This window comes from Bactrocera tryoni, chromosome 2 (assembly GCF_016617805.1).
Source record: "Bactrocera tryoni isolate S06 chromosome 2, CSIRO_BtryS06_freeze2, whole genome shotgun sequence".
Classification (NCBI taxonomy): Eukaryota; Metazoa; Arthropoda; class Insecta; order Diptera; family Tephritidae; genus Bactrocera; species Bactrocera tryoni.
The window spans coordinates 66,759,863-66,777,537 of NC_052500.1; the positions used below are offsets into that span (position 1 = coordinate 66,759,863).

The 17,675-nt window shown below is 37.2% G+C and overlaps 1 protein-coding gene and 1 pseudogene across 2 annotated transcripts in view; both read left to right on the forward strand.

Moving 5' to 3' along the window:
* The window catches only part of LOC120769706 (tyrosine-protein phosphatase Lar), a 940,463-nt gene that overhangs the window by 200,781 nt on the left and 722,007 nt on the right, over positions 1 to 17,675 (forward strand). The window lies entirely within an intron of this gene.
* Positions 2,153 to 2,771, forward strand: LOC120768846 (annotated as a pseudogene).

Sequence of the window (17,675 nt, forward strand, 5' to 3'; positions counted from 1 at the left end):
TATACTCGTAAAAGGCGAAAAACCAACAAAAAAAGCGTGGAAAATGTTAATTGGCTCTAACAAGTCTAACCCACAAAATTATGGTGTGTTGAGTATGCTCTGAAATTTGTGCGCATTGATCGGAATTTTCATTGCACGTGGCAAGCAGTGTATACTAACGCAACGATAGTTTAAAGTAAACTTGCATTTTCAACTTAAATCCGGTGCTTTAGTGCGGATTTTAATCGTTAGAGAGGTGTAAAATTTTCTCAGATATCTACATGTTTTGCTTTGAAGGCAACAATCCCACAATCGGCACTATCCCAGCGGATGTTTCTCAGATTATAAAAAAGTAAAACTTTCCAAAATTTCTGACGAAAAAATTTTTCCAATTGAGCAATTCGTAAACTCTCAAATTGATAAGGTTTACTTGACCGACCGTTCATACGAGAAACTAAGTCATCGGTTGGCCACCAGGAGGCAGCACCCGCTACAAATAATGGTTTGGGCCGCTGTCACCGCAGATGGGCGCTCTCGAATTGTTTTCATCGAGCCTGGCGTCAAAGTAAATGCGACATATTATCGGGAAAGTGTTCTGGAGGCTACTTTGAAGCCGTGGGCAAACAAACATTTCGGCCGCAAACCATGGACGTTTCCACAAGACTCAGCACCGTCGCACAAAGCGCGAGTGAACCAAGAATGGCTGAAAAACAACGTTCCGAACTTCATTACGACCACACAATGGCTCTCGAATTCACCAGATGCGAATCCAATGGATTATTCTCTCTGGGCCATTTTGGAGAGCAAGGTTCGAAGTAAAATATACACCAGCCTCGAGATGCTCAAGAAAGCCATTGTCCGTGAGTGGGCCAAAATACCGGCAAGTCACATTCGGGCAGCTTGCGATTCGTTTTTTGACCGTCTCAAGGCCATAGTTAAGGCCATATCGAGCAAAAGTGAATTGGTCCTGAATTTGTGATTATTTTCACACATTTTGTACTTCAAAATAAATAAAAATAATTTTCCAAACCGAATTTATGGCTTTTTTAATTGGCACTCCGAGTGCCGGACCCTGTATATCTCAAGCTTTGTGGGGAATTTTCCCCATCAAAATCATTCGTAATACACAACAATAAATTAGTAATCCCTTGGTGCCAGGTGCGATCTATAAGGTGGATGCATAATAAACTCCCAACCAAGCTCACAAAGCGTCTGTCGTGTCACTATCCATGTTTGTAGCCTGGTGTTGTCCTTTTGGAGCACAGTTGCTCTACTATCGGCCAAAGCTGGGCGCTTCTGGACGATTCCTGCCTTCAGACTGTTCATTACTTGAAAGTACAGGCGCCGCTTTAGACCATGGATGGTTTTGCTTGAATTTGTAAGTGACCTACTTATAATCAGCAATAACCAACAGCTTCGGAAATAAATCGATTTTGTTGCGATTAAACTGCGACACCCAGACGGAAAATCCGCCGATGATGTTTGTTTGTCTTAATTCGGGTCAACCATATATCGAGCTTCTCTTTGTATCCCTCCTCATTTCAATAATTCCAAACAGTTTTTTGTGTAATGTTTAGTACCTGATCTAACGAGGCAAGGATTAAAATTTTCGACAATTGGCTTTCAAAAAATATCAGACGGGTATTGATGAACCAGGGCCATAAACACCATTCACATATTCGTCTTTATTGAAGGTAAATTTTGAAATCTGACTTCTTTTCTCTTTGTTGCTGCCTGTCTTTGACACGTGCTCAAGCAATACTAAGTCAAGCAGACTGAGAAGTTTATTGAGAAACGAATTACTGTCAATGAAAAGTCACACTTTCTAGACATCTATCGTTCTCGATCCGCAGTTTAGCCGATACTAGCATTCGAAGAGCCATATAATGGAGCTTTCTCAAGCAAAGACTATATTACTTTTCTGACTGCTAGAAGCAGTTTATAACGCAGAAGAGTTGATGTTGCAACGGTGAGTTCAATTCGCATCTTTAGTAACACGTTTCGTCTCGAAGATTATCGGTGATTAAGAAACGATTTAGGTCTCTCACTTATAATGCAGCAAGGTTGTGCTTAAAAGTGGTTTGACAGCTTCAATCTTACCGAATCTGACACATGTAAATGAAGACGAAAACATGTTTTTTTTTTGATTGAACCTCTTCGCTCTCCTGAACAGATGACCGAGGGTTCCAACTCTGGCAACAAGAGAGAGTCCCGGAAGAAACCAAGCTAGGAGGGGTTTTAGGCAAAAGTGAGGTACAAGACGGTGGTCGGAATATGCAACCGACTCGAAGGAAAGTGAAACCTGAAGTAAGAGGAATTGAAACTGGTGGCTTGGGCCAGAGAGGAGGTGAAGAGCAGCCGAGCACACTTTGCTACTCGTAGAAGGTATAAGTCCTCGGATCCATTGTAAGCCAATCGCATTGAGGAACATATCGCTGGAAAGAGGTATTGTTTGACGGAGAGCGTCCTATTCCCTTGAATAGGAAGAAATGCCGGGACGTAGCAGAGAAGCTAGATGTCAAGCACGCGAACGACAAACGGACAACATCCAAGGCAGCGGCATCAGCCAATTAGATTGCGAAACGGCGCTTGACCGTCGCGCTCTTAGATCCCAGTAACCCGCTGGAACAAATGCCATAGGAGCGGTAGAAAATAGTGAAATGAAACTATTGGGAGTCTTCTTCTCGAGAATGGACGCCAAACCAAGCTAACCCATGCCGTCATTTGATTGAGCAGGATGGCTTAGCGGAGTTAAAATCTTGAAATGCAACCGCGACCCGACGCTAACATGACTATGTAAAGTAGTCAGAAGCTTGCAAACTTGTGGTAAGAAGCGAGACAAGAGGCGGTGGACCGCAGCAATATTCCATCGGTGCCTCGCGTGGCGAACGTAGAACATGCTCTGTGGCTACTATAACGACAGAATCCGGACGTGCCGCCTAGCGACTGGAGGGTGTTAAGCTTTGGTGAAATCGCTCAACTAAAATGGAGGCCAAAACTAAGTACATCTTCCAGATCAATAAGGCACCAAAGAAACAATGGAGCATCTCTTGTAAACTTGTCCCGCACTGCGCATTTAACGCTTTTGAAGTTTTACGCTCAATTTATGTACGTTGGAATGCCCTTTGCTAATTATCGACTAACTCGGAAAGCATTTGTCGGACTTACTTCAAATGTTTGATTATTCCTGGACATTTCTGGAGCATTCAACAACGTCTCAACGGAATCTATTCTGATTGATATCCAGTCAATGGGTGTTTATCCTGCTATATAATGTCGGATCAGAAGCCTCTTGACCTCAAGTAGGATAAGAGCAGAATGGAACCACGCTAGAATGACCAAGGATGTCTGTAGAGATACTCCGAAAGCTGGAGTGCTATCTCCGTTTCTATGAACATTACTTTGGGACTTTGTCGGCAAAGCCCTTAAGATAGTAGCATAGCTGACAACATTGCCATCTTAATATCGGGTAGATGTATACAGACTATTAGCAGTCTTATGACCACCACTTTCAATACAGTCCAGAATTGGGCATCGCAAGCGAGTATGGGGTTGAACTTGGAGAAAACCGAACGGCTTGTGTTCACAAGAAAGCATAAAATATAAAAGCATAACTCGCATGTACAGCTCTCTCCCTCTCTCATGTACAGCTATTGTAGGACCAATTCAGCTGTACGGTGCAGTAGTATGGTGGACAGGCGTACGAAAACCTGCCTAACGGAAGCCAATTCAGAGGCTCGTTGCGCTGTGCATAACGGCAGATTTAAGACCAACTCCAAGGGCTGCTCTTGAACTGGTACTAAACGAAGAACCTATAGACCTCGGAACGACTACTGTGTGTAGGAGAATTTACATTTAGAATTGTACATGATCGGAATAATAACTGGTCACTGACACACGTCCGCGGAATAGGGCTAACGGATCACGAAGACTGCAGGAAATGTCTAGAGTAAGGCATGAGAGAAACAATGGAGCATCTCTTGTGGACTTGTCCCGCAAGATTGCGCTACCAGACGAACCTAACCTAACCCAACATACTTCAAACGTTAATGCTAAGCAACAAAAATCGATTTTTTCTTAAATTTTAATCATCCCAAATGCTATAATTCTCATAAGTTCTCTGCTTAATATCGAAATATTAGCGATTTCAATATTTTTTGTGCTCAATTTTCAAGTATTTTCTTCTACTTTCTTGCATTGACATGTGTCTGGCATATGTATGTATGTCTGTATGTCTGTTTGTATGTATGCATGTCATGTAACAGCACTTGACTTAATTCACTGCAACTTAAATGCTTTCAACACAAATTACTCTTAACCACCTCAGCGCACATTCATAATCAAATAAACGGAAATAAATCATAATAAAGAAAGCGTACACCTTGTATGTGTACACTTTCGACACTCGGCCTTTGGACACACACCTGCCACACATACATATTACTTGCACATATTCATGCTTACATACAGTTATGCATTTGTTACTTATGTATGTACGTATGTATGTATGTATGTATGTACGTCTGTATGTAAGCGCGTACACAAGCTTCACTTTGTGCATCCGTACAATTCAACCTTTTCAATTAAGTTTACATTTGACTTTAATTGCTTCCTTTCGCCCCATACAAGCGCACACACACATATACATATGTATATTGCTGTGTCCGCCAGTGGATGTGTGGAGATTAGCGCATACAGTCGCAATATCCTGTCGCTGCTGTATAGAGTGGTTTATGAAGTCCCTTTCGCTTAGAAATTTCACACTTTACAAACTGACACACATATGCATTCACACACACACATACATGCATATGTATTTATATGCAACACTGTATGCACAGCAGTTGAACTTATAAACTCTGCAACTCTGTAACTAACCATAAATAAATGTGTGTTTATGTGTATGTGTGTGTGTGTTAGTGAGTCGTTCCAGCGAGTTTATTGTATTGGTGTAAGTTTATTTCCACTCATAAGCGAGTTATCTCCTCTGTATGCTTGGCTTAACTTGCGTCCATTGCATTCATGGTGTCAACGCAGTTTGCTCGAGAAATGAAACTATTACATCGTCCTGGCAATATTTTCTTTCAGTTTTGTATTTTTCTTTAGTTTTTTTATTCATTCGTTGGTACTTTCAGGTTACTACAGTTTTCTAAAATGTTCAAGTGCCACAAGAAAATATTGCTTGAATGTAATAACAGTTGTAAGTGCAGGTTTAAGCGTAGTCTTAGCTGTTAAGGAACACAAAATTTCATATAAAAAGTATAATATGTGAATTAGTTATTATTGTACGGTTGAAAAATATATGTATAGTTTAAAGAATTATGAGCTTAAAGTGTTCTAATTTTATTGACCGCAAAATTGCTCAAGAAATTTTTATTATTTATTCCTCAAATTTAAAAGTTGTAAAAGAGTATACCGGGTTTTATATGATTTCTAAGTAGATTTAGAGGTTGACATTGTTTTTGCTGTTAATACTGCTTCGAAGATAGACGACATTATCTACAACTTCGAAGTTATGACTGTCAAAAGTGACGTGAAAGTCAAGTCGCGAGTGCGACGACTGTTTGTTTGATGACAGGATATATTTCGTCTTGCCTGGTTCACTGCCAGACCCATTTGCTTTGCTTCCTAGTCCAATCTGGAGAAAGCACAACTAACGGCGCGGGTGTTGAGACAGATGATATCAATATCATCGACATACGCCAGCAGCTGTACACTCTTATAAAAAATTGTACCTGCTCGAATCAGTTCTTCAGCTCGAATTATTTTCTCCAGCAGCAGATTGAAAAAGTCGCACGATAGGGAGTCGCCTTGTCTGAAATCTCGTTTGGTATCCAATGGCTCAGAGGGGTCCTTTTCGGTCCTGACGGAGCTTTTGGTGTCATTAAACGTCAGCCTACGCAGCCGTATTAGTTTTGCGGGGATACCTAATTCAGACATCGCGGCATTAAGGCAGCTCCTTTTCGTGCTGCAAAAGGAAAGGCAGCTTTGAAATCGACGAAGAGATGATGTGTGTCGATCCTCTTTTCACGGATCTTTTCAACGAAAATCGTGGAGGCCATTTGAATGATGTTATATTCAGAATTTAATTGCATCGGCTGTACTTAACATTAAAAAACATAAAAAACATTTGAATTTCCTCAACAATTTGTGTTTTTTTTTTTTTTTAGAAATCTTATCACTCTTATTGGAAACCCCTGAACTTGTTTACTATACTGCAAAGACCCTTTTCAACTTTTCATTAGTGGCGTGGTTTGTCATGCTCTAATCATTTTTGTAAGGGCTACGACAGCTATTAGATAGTTCACTTACTTTAGCTTGATTTACTCGTTAAAAAGCAGGCCCGGGAACACCTGACTTTATGAGCTATTTAGCCTTATTCAGCACTACAGTGGATTGGATGACATAACTGAAATTTATCATCTCCAACTTACCAATGTATTTTAAGTTGGAACATTTCGAGCCGTGGAAGATATGCCGTCTCAACCCGCTAAAAGGTAATGTTCTTACGACTCATCATCCTTCGCGCATGCGTCGTGTTCTGCTGCACTTTACCAAGTTTCTGAAGTTGTGATCTACAAACTCGAAGCTCTGTGATGATCCATATAATGTAACTTACTTTCATACTAACTGAAAGTATAATCTATTTGGCCTGACCGCCATCAACACTACGTCGATGTGATTTTCTGGTATGCCCTGGTTGCTAGTTTTCCAAGACCAATCGGTATTTCTCTAGAGACAATTGCTTCAATTAACCCTTGAAAGGACTGAATGGTCTAGAGCAGTTTGGGACAAACAATTGCATTCCGAAGCTGTCCCCAGCTGACCAACTCGGCTGCCTTTTCATTTCCTCCTACTCTTGTATGACTATGTACCCAGATAATTTTTTACCGCGCATTTCACTGAATGTCTAGTTATTGCCTACTCGTATTACCCAACGCAGGGACACTTAGCGTAGGAGCCGCGGTTAGTCTCAATTGCAACTTAGCTATCCACTAGAAAGTTGTTAAATTTGCTGGTTAGAACAGAAGCTCAATTATTGTTATGTAAACAATTACGGCCTAAAAAACGATTTCGTTTGAAGCTACATTCTGTGTATTACTACAGTAGAAACTTGCTCCTGATCTTCTTTCACCCTTTGATCCAACGATCAAAACATAAATTTCACCATTGGAACTGTTCATCACAAAACCACTAGTCTATTCTTCTCTACTGGGAAAGAAGAACGTTGTGTTTAACTTACCATTGAAACCGTTTTTTGGTCGTATTGCCGCTAGCCCGAGTTCAGCAAGAATATCGATTATTATACACTGCGCGTAGTGACGTTGAACCTCGCTCTAATGCCATAAAACTCTCGACAGACTTTCATTTCATCGCACTTCTTTTGATATCGCGGATATCGCGGATGATCTCTACAGCCTTTGTTGAGGTAGTTTTTATAGCGTCTGTTTACCCCATAAAACCAGGTCCGCTGTTTCATTGCGGCACTTTTTATTAGTTAGTACCTTTCAGCAAATCATTGGGACGGATGACACTTGTGTTGAGCCAATATACTATATGCGAACCCCACTTCTAGACAATGGCACTACTACAAAAATTTCATATTCGCAGAGGTTCGAAAGCCATACATTTAAAGACCTCTTTCCGGCATAGTTTTGATCTATAATATTTAAAAGAGCTCGAAAGTGTGATGGTTAGGAAGCAGGCATTGAATTGGGAAATGCGATATGCGATATCAAGGGTCCTCAATAAGAGCTGGTATAGACGATTAAGATTTTTCTCTCAACAAGAGACAGCGAAGTCGAGCAGATAGCTTTAAAGTACTCCCTGTCGGATTGGCGTAATAATTCATTGATCTGGTTTACTCAAATTAAGAATTATAGTAATCAATTTCATTGTGTTGTGGACCATCTGTTAGTGTTTTTGTATAAATGGTATGTAATCTCTTTCTCCAATCTCTTAATAAAATGGTATTTAGTTAGAGAGATATACCCTGTAAATCGACTAACTTTGAAACAACTGATTTGATGATTAATATTAATAAATATATGCGAGACCACAGTTGTCTCTGAACGATAAACCTTAGCTCTCATTTCAGCATATGTTTTGTTCATCGCTTCCTTGAACTAACTACTATACAATTATTTCTACAATCTCGGCTTTAGTGCAACTGTTAACTTTGTTGTACACAATCATAATTTCACTGAACCCCCATTAATAATACACTTATCTTACCACTTCACTTCTAATTACCAAAATTTGCTAGTTTACATATCGCTTACTTTGTATTTATCTAAGCCAAATCCTCAACTGAAAGCATATGATGTCGGCATGAAGGAAATCGTTTGTGTAATCCCTGCACTTACTTATGTAATACAAAGTATGCTGACACTACATGTGTTTGCATTCATAATTGCTTAAGTGTGATTGCCAAAAATATTTAATTTTCAAATCATCGGGTGATATTCTCGTGTGTGTGTGAGCTACTAAGGCACATGTGGAAACAGCTGCACTCTAATAATTTTGTGCAAACAACCAAAATTAAAATGCTTCTGCTAATCTACAGAAGGCATAACGAGTGGGACAGCAGTGGAGAAAAATAGTAAGATTGCTTGTTGAAATGAGCACAGGATACGTGGAGTTTTTGAGTTCAAAGTGGGAAGAAAATGGTTGTGCCATAAATTTATATCGGAAAGAAGATACGAAGAGTTTTCGTGGTAAATGAATGAGTTCTTTTAATATTAATAACATTTTTTCGGGATCCCAACCTTCAAATATTCAAATGGTAAAATATGAAAGATTACCGGAGACCAATACTACTGGTAGTAGGTGTATGAGTCTTATTAATAAGCTTTTGTAATAATATTTTGCCGGCGAATTTCGGATCCCGAAATATTAAATTGTAACTTATATGTATACTAGAAATGATTTTTCGGAATAAATACGGTATTATTAAAAATTATTATCATTATTAATTTTTAAAAATTATCGGGCTTGTTCAAATTTTTTTTAGAATTTCGAACTTCAAATTTTAAATCCAGAAAATCACACGACATATAAAAGAGCAATCTGAACAACGTGGATGCAGTTTATGGGCCAAGCGGAAACATAAATTTTTATGAGAATATATTTTCGGGATTCCTAACTTAAATTTTTTTGAAATCCGAAAATTATTAAACATATAAAATAATAATCCGTTGAGAATGCAATATTAATGCAGTTTTAAGGTGAATCTCGAGAAGAAAATTGTCTGAGAATATACATTTTCGGGATCCCGAACTTAAATTTTTTTAAACCCGAAAATTATTAAACATATAAAATAGTAATCGGTTGAGAATGCAATATAAATGCAGCTTTATGGTGAATCTCGAGAAGAAAATTCTCTGAGAATATAAATTTTCGGGATCCCGAACTTAAATGTTTTAAAACGCAAAAATTATTAAACATAAAAGAATATATTGAATAATGTAATATTAATGCAAGTTTAAAGTGAATATCTAAAAAAAAATTTGAGGATATAAATTTTCGGGATCCCGTACTATAAATTTTTTAATTCCGACAGTTGTAAAACACTGTTTTATAAGTAATCGCTTGAAGAATACAATATTAATGCAATTTTGAGGACAAACTCCAATAGAAAATTGTTTGAGAATGTAAATTTTCAGGATCTCGTACTACAAATTTTTAGATCCAGAAATCATTAAAAATTAAATGAAAAATGCAATATTAATAATAATAAATTCGCATATGAATTACATTCCAGTATTTATCTGAAATTTTTGAAATCCCGAAATATTTTACTTAAAATCCCGTAATCCCGAAAAGTAAATAGTGGTTCAACATTGTATTCCGTACATTCGCTGCCTATTTGTATAAATAAAATTACGTGTTTTAGCAAATTTTCATCACAGTATTTGCCTTATCTGCATTTTAGAGCTGACAGCAAACACGTGTGGCTCTAGAACAGCAGCAGAATGCTACAGCGTGAAATTTGTTACACGAGCAACACACCCACTGAGAGTCCACCGTACTTAACTCTTCACTATTTCCGCTAATCTGCATGCCCGCTCGTTTGTTTTATGCACTCGCTGTCAGCAGTATTATCTTGCACGTGTTAATGCTCACTATGTCGTTGCCACATAGATAGTGTCACGTATGTATGTACTTACATATGTACATATATGTATGTATATTTACATCCACGTTCAGCTACTAAGTGGATAAATCTGCAAGCTTGTCTAAAGTGCCCACTTTAACTAACGCTCGTATGCATAATCTATATATCACTTATAAGTATGCGCCGAGGTAGTTGCCCAAAATGCCATGCATACCTAAAAGCGCATATGCCCACAGCCCGTTCGAGCGTACTTTTTGTAGTTGTACAGTTAGTGCTCGGCTTCGCTTATACCCAAATGGTCTGCACTTTTGATTAGCCTTTTGTATGCAACACAAAGATTGTCGTTCAACGCTGCGCTCTTCCGTTTCCGCATCCTTATTCACGGATATGGGAATAAGCCTTCATTAACAGCAGCAGCAGCAGCAGCAACAACAAAAACAACAGCATCATCAATTCTCTTGTCCTTGTGTCACTTTGTTGCTTTAACTGCATTAACTCTTGCATTTGTTATGCAGTATGGTGGCGGATTATTGTCGAATTTGTCTTTGGCAAATTGAATTTAATTAAAAATGCATTGAAACGGAAGTGATTGTATAATTGTTGAAAGAGAGCAAATTGCTGAATATGTATTTACATAGGTCAAGTGTAAGCATATAGGCGCATGTGTCGGTAAAATCCTCATGGAGTGACAGCCATGCAGCATTAATAACTTTTAAGCAATAAAATGTAATTCATATAGGCTTTTCCTCTTGAGCTTAAATCACTCGTTTGCTCCAGGGGAAGTTATCTTTTGCAATACATCCGGTTATTTAGAATCGCAGTATTCCCAGGTATATGTTAAGAGTACCTGTAGATTCAAATTAATCTTAGAATTCACATACATTGCGTCAAAAAAGTACCCTGAAGTTGTAAATAAAACTCAAAATATTTAATTGATCATAAATTTTTATTTTGTTGCCTTCAAAGTTATTACACCATGTGTAATACACTAATGCCAAAAATTTTCCTCGAAACTCTTTTCATAAACACTTTTTGGGATGGCCTTCAGCTCCTTCAACGAAAATTGTTTTATCTCTCCAAATCGATTTTAAACGCGTTCCACTGAGCGGCAAGTTCAGTTTGGGGAACAACACAAAATCACACGGAGCCAAATCTGGTGAATACGGTGGTTGATCGATGGTATTCATTGCGTTTTTAGCTTTAAATTGCCTATCGATGCGATGAACTATGAACTGTTATTCCACAATTCCGGCCATTTTCGAAGGTTGCTCTCACGCAAACGTGTCAAAACGGTCAACTAGAACTCCTTATTGACCGTCTGCCCCTTCGAAACGAATTCATGACGAACCAAACCACGAATATCGAAAAAAAACAAAGAGCATCCCTTGATCTTTGAGCGGCTTTGGCGTGCTTATTTTTTTTGGTTTCGGCTTGTTTTTTTCCCTTCATTCCGTTGATTGTTAACTTGTTTGCATGTCAAACTCAGAAACCCATTTTTCATCGGCAGTTATTATGTTCTCCATGAATGTGGGATCGAAATTGGCACGAGCATGTCCAAAAATATCTGTTTTCGTAGAACTCCTGTATAATTAAACACAAGAGTCTCACATGTCGACAAAATGCCTATCACATATTTGTTGAGGCGGCTAATGCCAGTTTAGTCTATGTCTCCTGGTTTACTGAAGGTGAGACTGCCTAGATGTTTCAACTTCAGCCTTGCATACGCTGGACAATGAAGTAGCAAGTGCCTGGATATTTCCACTTCACACTCCTCTTTAACAACATACGTCCAAAAAAAATTGCAAATTAATAACAAAAAAAAAATTAAATCTTTATGGACCACAAGACTTTCCATTAGACCTCTACTTCTCTAAGACACCCGGGTCTGGTAAAATATTTACACCAAATATGCGTAGATATCGCTATCGAAACTCATCGCCTGTAATATTACATGAAAACAACTTTATCTATTGCCTACATTTAGGATTGCAGTGTACAATTTTCTGTTCCCCAAATCCTAAAAGTAATGAATTTTTATAAAATTTATGAGGTATGTAAAATGATCCAATTAAAAAGCAGAGTTAGGCACACTTTCCAAACATGTTTTTAAAGCTTATACTATATTCTTATTGCTCTTGTAGTAAAATAACGAGTTTTTAAATAACGTTGGATTTATGGCATTGCAATCATTCTAACCTCTTCCCATACCTCTATATATCCGTTGACGAATCGACGGGTGAAGTGAGGAGCCCCTTATCATTTTACAGAGCGCAACCCTACTATTACGTAAACAACATATCATGCTCTGTAGAGCATATAGCGACTCTTGCTTGATTGCTGTTTTCTCATAATTTACGTTTTTCTTGATATTTTCTTCGACCTTCTAGTTTTATTATTTTTTTACATCATTAGTGGTTTTAAGTCCTTCTTTTTCATTTACTTTTTTGATTCATTTCGTTTTTAATGCTATTTTTGAGAAGTATTTTTCTTTCTTCCCGATTTTCACCATAACTCTCTAAAGCACTCTCAATTAGCCACCTCCCTTACCTCATAGTATTCTCAATTCTCCACCTCCTTTAGCTCATAGTACTCACATCCTTTCTCTCATCATTAGTGCGCACTCAATCACTCACACTCCGACACACACGTACTCATACAAACATGAGTCTCATTTTATCATTGTTCATTCATTAAATGCGTAATTGTTCGATACAAACTTTTTTAATAACCTTAATTTCTTTTCCACAAATATACTCGTACGTTGAACGATATCGTTGGAATATTATCTGCTCCATTTATTTACACATTCACAATGTTCTTGTACATCATTAAAGCAGCAATTATTCAACGCAAATAAAGTTTTATTTAAAATACCAACGAAATGATTGCCTTAATTAAGTTACAGATAGAGCGAAAAGCATTCATTTAAGGTAATGAGGCTACATATATTTTTAAATTTTAATTAAGTATATTTTTTTTTAAATGTATAAAGTACAAAAGTAATCTTCGAAGTGCGTGAAACTTTGGCGAAATATTAGGGAAGTAAAAAGGGTTTCAACAACCGAAGTGCGTTTTCTATTAAAAAGATCAAAGAGATCCCAAAATAATGGATATTTACAAATATTATTGAATGCAGGTACGGAGAATATTAGGAAAATATCAAAGATTTCCCGTTGTTTCCATCTTAAATGTAGGCAATCCTTTCTTCTAAAAGAGAAACTTGCTTGCTTACTTTTAGGTTTCCAATTAGTACATGAATGCTCGATGTTCTTTTGAAATCCTAAATGTAGGCAACGTTTTTTTTATGACCGAAAATAAATTATAGTAGAGAAAGTTATTAGCTTGCTTTCAGAATTCCAGCAACTAAAGAATGGGTTTTAAAAATATCAGCAAAATACCAAAGGTTTCTTCTCTTGGAGTAGATAGATGATTTAAGTAATAATTGTATCCTAAATGTAGGCAACGATTTTTCTTTCGTATAATAACTTTACTTTTATGTTTCCAACTACTAAATGAAAGCTGGAAATGTTCACATTTTTCGTGAAAACGTAAATGTATAGTAGGCAACGTTTCCTTTATTACCGACAATAAATTCTGGGAGGAAACTTAATAGCTTACGTTTACCATTCTACTTACTAAAAGTAGGGGTCGTGTATTTTATTTTTGAAAATTAATTTGAAAAATAGGTGATAAGTTTGGATGCTGACATATAAGTAAAAGACTGTGGCAATCTTAGGCCTAGTACAAAGTGGTTTCGAAAGCAAGAACTATGTGCAGTATAGCAAGCACTATTTTTAGAAGACAGTGGTCCCATAGGCAAGTCATGTTAAATGAACCTGTAGATCACAGTAAGTCCAGAAAGCTGAAGTTCTCGATTAAGAAATGTACGGAAATTAATGATTTGTACTAAATATTTTTTCAATCATTATATTAGGTTGTCAAAAAAGTCTTGCGGTATTTTCGCTAGTTGGCGCCGAAATCGCGTAGTTCTAGTTTTATTCGTCGCATCGGGTCATGCTATACCTTTTTGGAAAGCTCATTTCACGCGCTAACACGTGTTTGATTGATTGTCGTTTCTTTTAGGTCGTTCGTGAGCTATAGCGTCGCAAACATGGAGCAAAATAAAGAGAAAATACGGCATATTTTACAGTACTACTACGATAAAGGCAAAAATGCATCTCAAGCCGCCAATAAAATGTGTGCAGTTTATGGACCCAATACAGTTTCCATTTCCACCGCACAACGATGGTTTCAACGTTTTCGTTCTGGTGTAGAGGTGGTCGAAGATGTGCCACGCTCCGGAAGGCCTATCATCGAAAATTGCGATAAAATCGCTCAATTGGTCGAAAGAGACCGGCATAGTAGCAGCCGTAGCATCGGTCAAGAGCTGGGCATGAGTCATCAAAAATTCATTTCAATTTCAATAAAAAAAAATCAATACAAATACCGCAAAACTTATTAGACAACCCATTAATATGGCCATTTCCAATATATCCATAACCCGAACATGTTGATACTCTGCTGAATACTTTATTCTCTCACTCGTGTATGTTAAGTACATGAGATATCTTTATAAATTTTGCTAGCACTCTGTTCTTGTCATCTCGATTATTCAACATTAGCCCAAATGTAGGCAACGATTTGTTACAACGCTATGCATGAGATAGCAATACATTGTTCACTTCCTCATTTGACAAAAATTCCTGTATTTGGATAAAAAACATATTGCTTATTATATACTTGAACTATCGGAGACCTTGTAAAATATACACATTTATATATATAAATGATCAGCCTGTTGAGCTAAGTCAACTTAGAAACAGCCTTCTGTTGGTTTATACTTACGAGAAATAGTCTCTCAGTTTTTGAGATATCGATTGGAAATTTTGCAAACGCCATTTTTTACCCAAGAAGCTGCTCATTTTTTAAAATGACCGATAATGGACCACTACAGCATATAGCTGTCATACAAACTGCACGATTGGAATAAAATGCTTGTATGGAAAACTTTTTCATTTGATAAGATATCTTCCAGAAATGTGGCTTAATTTTTTTCTTTAAAGAAATGGTGCAATCTTCCGAGAAATTGTTCAGATAGGATCACTATAGCATATAGCTGTCGTACAAACTGAATGATAAAAATAAAGTTTTTATATGAAAAACTTTTTTATTTAGCAAGATATCTTTACGAAATTTGGCTCGAAATATTTTTTAAGACAGAAATACAATTTCAGAAGAAATCATTCAGATTGTAACACTATAGCATATAGCTGCCATACAAACTGGCCATTCCAAATCAAGTTCTTGTATAGAAAACTGATTTGATGAAATATATTCACGAGATTTGGCTTGAATCGTTGTGAGGTAATGCTATAATATCTAAAAATAATATAAACTGACCGTTCAATATCTAGTTCTTGTTTGGAAAAATTTTTTATTTGATAAATTATCTTTAAATAATTTAACATATATTATTGTTCATGGTAACCCTACAATCTCCCAGAAATTTGTTCAAATCGAACGTTTACTACTAATAGCTACTATACGAACCTGACTGTTCAAAAACAAGAAAGAAATTTTTTTTATTCTCATGCTATAAAAATGATACTGTGTCGTGTATTTACGCTTCGGTGCAGCCGAAGTGAATGTTTTTTCTTGTTATCTACTGCTTTTATTTGATTTATTGAAGAAAGGTTTTTCAATTGTTTATGAGAAACGATCTCTCCATTATTTCTTCCTTCAAAAACTGAAGCAGTTGTACTCCACTTTTAAGTCCTTATCATATATTATTTTTAGTGAAACGTTTAACGCGCTTGAAAATTTTCTTATTTAAAAAAAATCTCCTTGCTGTCCTTGGCATGACTGTTTTCTTTACCTTGATTTATATTCGCGAGAACAACCACTATTATTTCTCTACATACACCAGCAAATTTACTACACATATATACCCACATAAATACTTACCATATACGCCAACTTTTTACAGATAATGCAAATATAATTTTCTCCTGTTAATTTTCACGAGAAATGTAAAGAAAATTTACACACTTTGCACAATAACCGGCTTAACAGACTTATGCATACGCCTGTGCATATGCTTCATTTGTGCGCTTGTAACTGGCTTGGTACTTCGGCCACTCGCAATTTCTTTTGTGGCCATTGAATTATCCTTGACATAAGCTTTATGTTTTCTCGTGCATTTTTATTTTTCGCAATTTACAAACCAATTTGCACCGAGCAATTCCATTCTATTTTTTACTTACATTACTTGCTGTTGTTGTTCCCTCCGTATTGTTTATTGTCTTTGTCTTAATTTCCATATAAAGTATTTGCATTTTCACTTCAATGACCAACTGATTGCTTGACTATATACATATATATGCTCTGCGCCAGCTATTTTCCATTTTGTGGTTTTAAACTTAATTGTTGGCTGTAAATGTTAACTTTCTGCATACATATGTACGTACGTGTGTTTGTATATACATATGTATCACGGCGCCTTTGTTTTCTGACTTATTTGCCTGATAAACTTGTTACTACCCGCTGGTCAGTTGTGCGCCATGCTTTTACACGTAACAGCTTATTTATATTTTATTTATTTATTTGTTGAAAATAAAGACCTCTTTGCAATTATTTTTGCTTAACCAGCTTTAAAATGGTGAACAAAGACCTGAAGAGACTACAAAATTCGGTAAAAATATTGTGGTTTAAATAGTGTGAAAAATAAATAAAATAAAAGTCGTTTATAGAACTTTTAATATGTGACAAACGAAGTCATTGAGATGCGGTTCTTGAAGACAATCTTCCGGGTAATATGTTTCGGCGCTTATTTCAGGCTCAAAGTAAGCGTTACTCATATATATTTTGGCCAAAATAAAGTCCATGTCTCTCCTCGTTCTTACTAAAATCTCTGGGAAGACTGATGAACTGATACATAAGGAGGCGCATTACGAGGGATCATTTATCAGGAGCCCAACATGCTTATTGCAAAGGCAAGTCAGTGGATACTGTCTGCTTACTAACGTGTCATGGCTTGAATTTGCTGTTGGGACCTTTCCTTATATAGGGGGAGCTTTTAATTACGTCCTGCCGGAAGCAGTTGTAACTGTTCTGAACGGTCTTGGGGTTGAATCAAACCTCAAACATCTCATTTTCAGTCTTCTGAGAGACAAAGTGATTGAAACGGAATGGGAGAACACACGTGCTAGACGAAATTCGAGTTGGGGAGCCCCACGTGGTGGTGTTCTCTCTCCTTTTATATGCATTTTGTTCACCTGGTTAAAAAAGTTGAGAGAGAGCAAAAATACATCAATTGACTTGTACTGCTGTAGAGGAATCTTTGGCAAAAGTTTGGCTTGCGCTGGGTCACCATCGCTACATGCGCTGTCGTAAATGGCTTTTGATCCAAGATCAATCGCAAGAGATCTAGTGATCTCTTTGCCCACAGTAAGGCTAGCCTTTCTCTAGTTGTGGGTCCACGCAGCAAGGCTGGAAATCCTACCAGACGCCATCTGCGGAAGCTGTATAGAAGAGAATGAGGTGGAAACAACTCAACACTTCCTTCTGGACTGTCGCGAGT